The sequence below is a fragment of the Myotis daubentonii genome, chromosome 2 (genome assembly GCF_963259705.1).
Source record: "Myotis daubentonii chromosome 2, mMyoDau2.1, whole genome shotgun sequence".
Taxonomy (NCBI): Eukaryota; Metazoa; Chordata; class Mammalia; order Chiroptera; family Vespertilionidae; genus Myotis; species Myotis daubentonii.
Genome location: NC_081841.1, coordinates 111,267,668 through 111,274,164, shown reverse-complemented (window position 1 = coordinate 111,274,164; position 6,497 = coordinate 111,267,668). Strand labels below are relative to the sequence as shown.

The following is a 6,497-nucleotide window of genomic DNA, read 5'->3' as shown; positions in this document are numbered from 1 at the left end:
GTAGAATAAAAAAGTATAATGGTAACTGTACAAAGGTGAGTCAATCTAATAAGACCAAAGGACACAGTGAGTAAATAAAACTCAGTTGAGAAGGATTTGACCCATTGATATTCAAATACCTTCTATATGTGAATAACATGTTCTTCAAACATTAGAAATGCTTTATAAGCAAGGTTTTGTCATCACTCTCTATTTTCCTGAAGAAACTAAATTTATGAGATTCTATGATACCAAACATAATGAAAGTTTAATAAATCGTCATGAGTTAAATTTATAAAGAAAACCAAAGTGGAAAATAAACATTTTATTTTCGCATGAATTTACTTTTGTTACCTTTTTAGTACATATCAATTATCACAAAATGTCCTATCCCCCTTACATATACACACTATCCTCCTTAACAGGCTCTATGCTTTTCCAAAGCACTAAATATACAGTCATCCCTCAGTCCATGGGGAATTGGTTCCAGGATGACCCACAGATACCATAATCCTTGGATACTAAAGTCTTTCATATAAAATGGCATAGGACAACTCCTCATGGCGGCGGAGGCTGTTGGGGTGCAGTAGGGCAGTGACTGAGCTGGTGCCTGGCCGATGTTCGCAGAGCCCTGGCCTGGCCTCCTAGTGTCCACCGGGCTCTGCACCCCTGATGCTGCTTGGGTGCTGACCCCGCCTGGCCCGGACAATGGTGAATTATTTCCTGGGCCACAGTGTGTTCAGGAGTTCCTGGGACCAAGTGTTTGCTGCCTTCTGGCAGCGGTACCTGAATCCCTATAGCAAACATGTCTTGACAGAAGACATAGTACACTTGTAGGTGACCCCTGACTAGAAACTCCTGTCCCAGAGACTCCTGACCAAGACCAACAGGATGCCTCACTGAGCCTAGTGACTATTTCCTGCCAATGTTGTTCACTCAGTGTACAGCCTGGAGGATTCTATTGTGGACCCACAGAACCAGACCATGACCACCTTCACTTGGAACATCAACCACACCTGGCTGATGGTGTTGGAGGAACAATGTGTTCACTGTGTGAACTCTGATAACAGCGGCTGGACCAAAATCCACCTGGAAGTTTGGGTCTCCTCTAGCTTATTTGTTGTCTCCAGAGCTGTCCAGGAATTTGGTCTCACCCGGTTGAAAAGCAATGCGACCAAGTCATTGAAGAGTTTTGAATACATCTTGGCCAAGCTGCAAGGTGAGGCCCCTTCCAAAACCCTTGCTGATACAGCCAAGGAATTCAAGGAGAAGGCAAAGGAGACGGCACTGGCAGCTACAGAGAAGGCCAAGGACCTTGCCAGCAAGGCAGCCACCAAGAAGCAGCAGCAGCAGCAGCAGCAGCAGTTTGTGTAGCCAGCCCAGACCCTTGTTGCAGCACATACACCACCTGCTGCACTCCCTCTGCCCTCCCCCCTGTATTTTATTATTAAAAGTCAACTTCCAGCCTGATCTACTCTCTGGGTAATGGGTTGGAGGTGGTATCTGTTTGGCATCTACAGTGCATCAGACATGTTTTCCATGTCTGGGGCAGGCCTGCTTCTTCCTGCATTGGATAGCTGAGGAGAGATTTGCCCAGGGTCACCGACAGCATTCAGGCAAAGTGGTCATGAACACTAGACTGTAAGCTCCATGAGGACAGGGACCTTTGTTTTGTTCTCTGCTGTGTCCCAAGTATCCACAACAATATTTAGCTCATACTAGACACTCAATAAATATTTGTTGAATTAAAAATCTATACTAATAAAAGGGTAATATGCTAATTAGATCAGGAGACCTTTTGGACAAAGCCATGGTGGCAGGGCCAAGGCAGAGGCGGTTAGGGGTGATCAGGCCTGCCGGGGTCCAACCCCAGCAGGTCCAGGGGTTCCCAAAGGTGTAGATGGAGTCAGCGAAGAAGGAAGGACACGGAGACAGCGTTCAGTTGATCAGCAGCCTAGCCAGGATCTCTAGCCCAGATCTCCAGCCAAGTTCTGGTCTGGATCTCCAGAGAGGTTCTGCTTCGGATTTCCAGCGAGGTTCTGTAGCCATGTTCCCTCGCTAGGTTCTCCAGCCAGGTTCTGTCCAGGCTCTCCAGTCAGGTTCAGTGTCCAGGTTCCAGTCAGGTTCTCCTGCCAATCTCTGTAGTCAGGTTCAGTCCAGGATCCCTTGCCATGTTCTCCCGCTAGGCTCTGTCTCTAGGCTCCGAGGCCAGTCCCTCTCCAGGATCCTCCGGCATGCTCTCTCCAGCGAAGTTCTTCTGTCTCTAGGCTCCGTGTAGGCTCTGTCTTCTTGATTCTGTTCTAAGTTCTGTGTGTTTCTGTCTTGTTACAACTGTATTTATACCAGTTGATTCAATCCTATCAATCTCTATTACAAAGGTTAGGGCGTTTCTTATCTCCATTCCAGGGAGAAAAGATTATGTAGTTTAAGCATGATTGTTCGTAGTTAAAGGGATTAATTACCCGCCTGGCACTTAGTTGAGGGGTTTTATTCCCTCCCTAACTTCAGGGGAAAATCCCTACCTGGGGATTCAACCTTTCTCGGAGAGGTGACTTTGGTTAAAACACAGCGCCAAGAAGGTGAGCAAACATATTAAGAACCGTATGCCATATATGCCAGGTCCCTTGAAACAGCAAGGATGGACCGGCTCCCGGCAAATTCCCCCTTTTTTATTTTTTAAAAGCAAGCATTAAAAAGAAAAACCTGAAACGCTCTCTTGTATCCATTTTAAGAGTAGGATTGGCGCTTTCTGCTATTACCTGAGTCCTGATCTATCACCTCAGGGAGAGCTTGCCAATCCTGCACTTTCCCGGGGTGGAAAGGCTGCAGTGGAGTTAAGGATAAGGCTCCTTGGGCCTACCTTCTCCCATGCCATTACATTTACCTTTCCTTCCTCAGAAAAGCATGGACGTATTTCTTGTATAAAATGTTCTGTCTGACTGGGAGTAACCTTAATTCCTCTGCTAACAAGCATATATGTTAAAAGATCAATACGGAGTCTTTTTTCTTTAGACTCAGTATGGTACATCTTCTTAATCTAAAGATCAATACAGAGTCTTCTTTCTTTGGACTCAGTATGGCACATCTTCTCAATCTAAGAATCAATACAGAGTCTTCTTTCTTTGGACTCAGTATGGCACATCTTCTCAATCTAAGAATCAATACAGAGTCTTCTTTCTTTGGACTCAGTATGGCACATCTTCTCAATCTAAGTTCTGTACTATCCACCTTCTTACCCTACTTATCCTCTGTAGGGGGGTCTGTAGCACCCTGGTGGAGTCCTATCCGTCCCGAGTGTGGGGGTTTTCAAGGGGGGGGGGCTTACCTAAGGGAATCCTGTTCCAGGGATTCCCAAAGGTGTGGACGGAGTCGGCGAAGACTATCCACCCTCTTCCTACGGTGGAGTCTGATCCGTCCCGAGTGTGGGGGGTTCTCAATGGGGGAGGGGGGCTTACCTAGGGGAATCCTGTTCCAGGGGTTCCCAAAGGTGTGGACGGAGTCGGCGAAGACTATCCACCTTCTTCCTACGGTGGAGTCCGATCCGGCCCGAGTGCGGGGCGCTTACCTAGGGGTCCCTGTTCGGGCGCCATATGCCGGGGTCCAACCCCAGCAGGTCCAGGGGTTCCCAAAGGCGTAGACGGAGTCGGCGAAGGAGGAATGACACGGAGACAGCGTTCAGTTTATCAGCAGCCTAGCCAGGTTCTAGCTAGGCTCTCCTGCCAATCTCCGCAGTCAGGTTCAGTCCAGGATCCATTGCCATGTTCTCTCCAGCGAAGTTCTTCTGTCTCCAGGCTCCATGTAGGTTCTGTCTTCTGAATTCTGTTCTAAGCTCTGTCTCCTGAGTTCTGTGTTCTGAGTTCTGAGTGTTTCTGTCTTGTTACAACTGTATTTATACCAGTTGATTCAATCCTATCAATCTCTATTACAAAGGTTAGGGCGTTTCTTATCTCCATTCCAGGGAGAAAAGATTATGTAGTTTAAGCATGATTGTTCGTAGTTAAAGGGATTAATTACCCGCCTGGCACTTAGTTGAGGGGTTTTATTCCCTCCCTAACTTCAGGGGGAAATCCCTACCTGGGGATTCAACCTTTCTCGGAGAGGTGACTTTGGTTAAAACACAGCGCCAAGAAGGTGAGCAAACATATTAAGAACCGTATGCCATATATGCCAGGTCCCTTGAAACAGCAAGGATGGACCGGCTCCCGGCACAGGCCAGGAGGGGAGGGCAGTTGGGGGTGAGCAGGCCAGCAGAGGGGGGCAATTGGGGGTGAGCAGGCCTGCAGTGGGGGACAGTTGGGGGTGATCAGGCCAAGAGGGGGTCAGTTGGGGGAGAGCAGGCCAGCAAAGAGAGGCAGTTGGGGGTGAACAGGCCAGCAGGGGTGGCAGTTGGGGGCTAGCAGGCCGGTGGTGGGGGGGAGAGGGGAGGGCACTTGGGGGCAGGCAGGCTGGTTGGGGGGAGCAGTTGGGGGCAATCAGGCCAGCAAGGGGGGGGGCATTTGGGGGTGAGAAGGCTGGAAGGCAGAAGTGGTTAGGGGCGATCAGGCAGGCAGGCAGGTGAGCAGTTAGGAGCCAGCAGTCCTTGATTGTGAGATGGATGTCTGGCTGCCGGTTTAGGCCCGATCCCTAAACCAGCAGTTGCACATCCCCCTAGGGGTCCCTGATTGGAGAGGGTGCAAGCTGGGCTGAGGGACACGCCCCCCCCCATGCACAAATTTTGGGCAATGGGCCACTAGTAATAAATAAAATAAAATAATAAAATGGCATAGTGTTTGCATATAACCTACACACATCCTCCCTTATAATTTAAATAATCTCTGTGTTACTTATAATACCTCATCCGGTATAAATGCTATGTAAATAGTTGTTATGCTATATTGTTTAGAGCAGTGGTTCTCAACCTTCTTAATACCGCGACCCTTTAATACAGTTCCTCACGTTGTGGTGACCCCCAACCATAAAATTATTTCCGTTGCTACTTCATAACTAAAATTTTGCTACTGTTATGAATCATAATGTAAATATCTGATATGCAGGATGTATTTTCATTGTTACAAATTAAACATAATTAAAGCATAGTGATTAATCACAAAAACAATATGTAATTATATGTGTGTTTTCCGATGGTCTTAGGCAACCCCTCTGAAAGGGTCATTCAACACCAAAGGGATTGCGACCCACAGGTTGAGAACTACTGGTTTAGAGAATAATGGCAAGAAAAAGGTCTGTATGTGTTCAGTACAGATACAACCAATGTAGGCCTAACTACACTATTCATATAACAGCAACAATGTAACATTTAAAAAAATATCTTTAATTCATGGTTGATTGTGATTGGTTGAATCTGAAATTTGGAACCTGTGATACAGAAGGCTGAGTGTGTATTTACTTGAGTATTTATTAACTGTCTTCTCCCACTAGAATACAAGTTCTATGAGGTAAAAACTAGGATAATCATATATGTAATTATTGAGAAAAGTTTCTTAATTAAATATGTTCTGGGGGCATCACGTTTAGATATTGTACCTAACTTCAGTTAAATCAAGGAACTGAACAAAACTGTCTTGGAATTCTCAGATTTGACAAGTACAATTTAAAGGTTAAAATTTCAATTTTAAAGAGGGTTCTTAAATTTTATTGAAAACACATTTGTACTTAAACATTTTAAATTGCATGTTGTTTTAATACAATAAAAAATCTCCGGATGATACTGTTAAATCTGTTGATTCTTTAACAAAAAAATAGGTTTTGAAATGGGAATATAGACAGAAACTTTCAGGTTCCCCTTAAAAGACCTTTCTGAGAGGTTCTATAATTCAGGTGTTTGCAGGTCCCCAGGGCAGGAGGCCAGCAAGAACCTCCATGAGTTTCTGAAAGCCTTTCACAATACTCTTTGGAAAACATAACACCACACCTCTGGCTTTGGCGTCCAAAATGTTCTTTTCTTTCCTTGAAATCAGCCTTGGGGAGCTCCTTTTTATTTTAATTATTTTTTGAGAGACTTTCTTTTTTTAATTGACTAATTAAGTTAAAGGCCACTGTACATAGTCCTGGACGTACTTACCTTTTAAAAACAGCATTTTGGCCTTTAAGAGTTCCAAAGAATGGTCTCCTCCACCACAAGTGCCAGTGGCACCTGTCCTGATCCAGACATATGCATAGATACTTCTGAGTCTAAAATGGGAGAAGGAGCTACAAAGGCAGAGTCATCCGGTTCTTCTCATCTCCCAACTTTTTCATTTCCAGTGGACACTGTAGGGACTTGATGCTGACTTGTAAACACAGCAAACCTTTGACCACAAGTTGAAAGTATTGGTTGCTCATCCATACCAGTGATTCTCCTTTGCCTATAAAAACAATGGCCCAAAAGCATTTATATGAAATTGTAGGTTGACATGACGTGAGTCAGGCTCAGAGGGAAAGGCAGACTACTACAACTTTTAAAATTCAGCACTTCACAGCCACCTGAAAAATTTTAAACTCAGCAAACTAGGTAAGAGTGCTGTGGCATTTATTAATGA

The 6,497-nt window shown here is 45.3% G+C and overlaps 1 pseudogene; it reads left to right on the top strand.

Moving 5' to 3' along the window:
• The first annotated feature begins 687 nt into the window (after window positions 1–687).
• Window positions 688–1,492, top strand: LOC132226293 (PRELI domain-containing protein 1, mitochondrial-like; annotated as a pseudogene).
• Window positions 1,493–6,497: the final 5,005 nt, after the last annotated feature.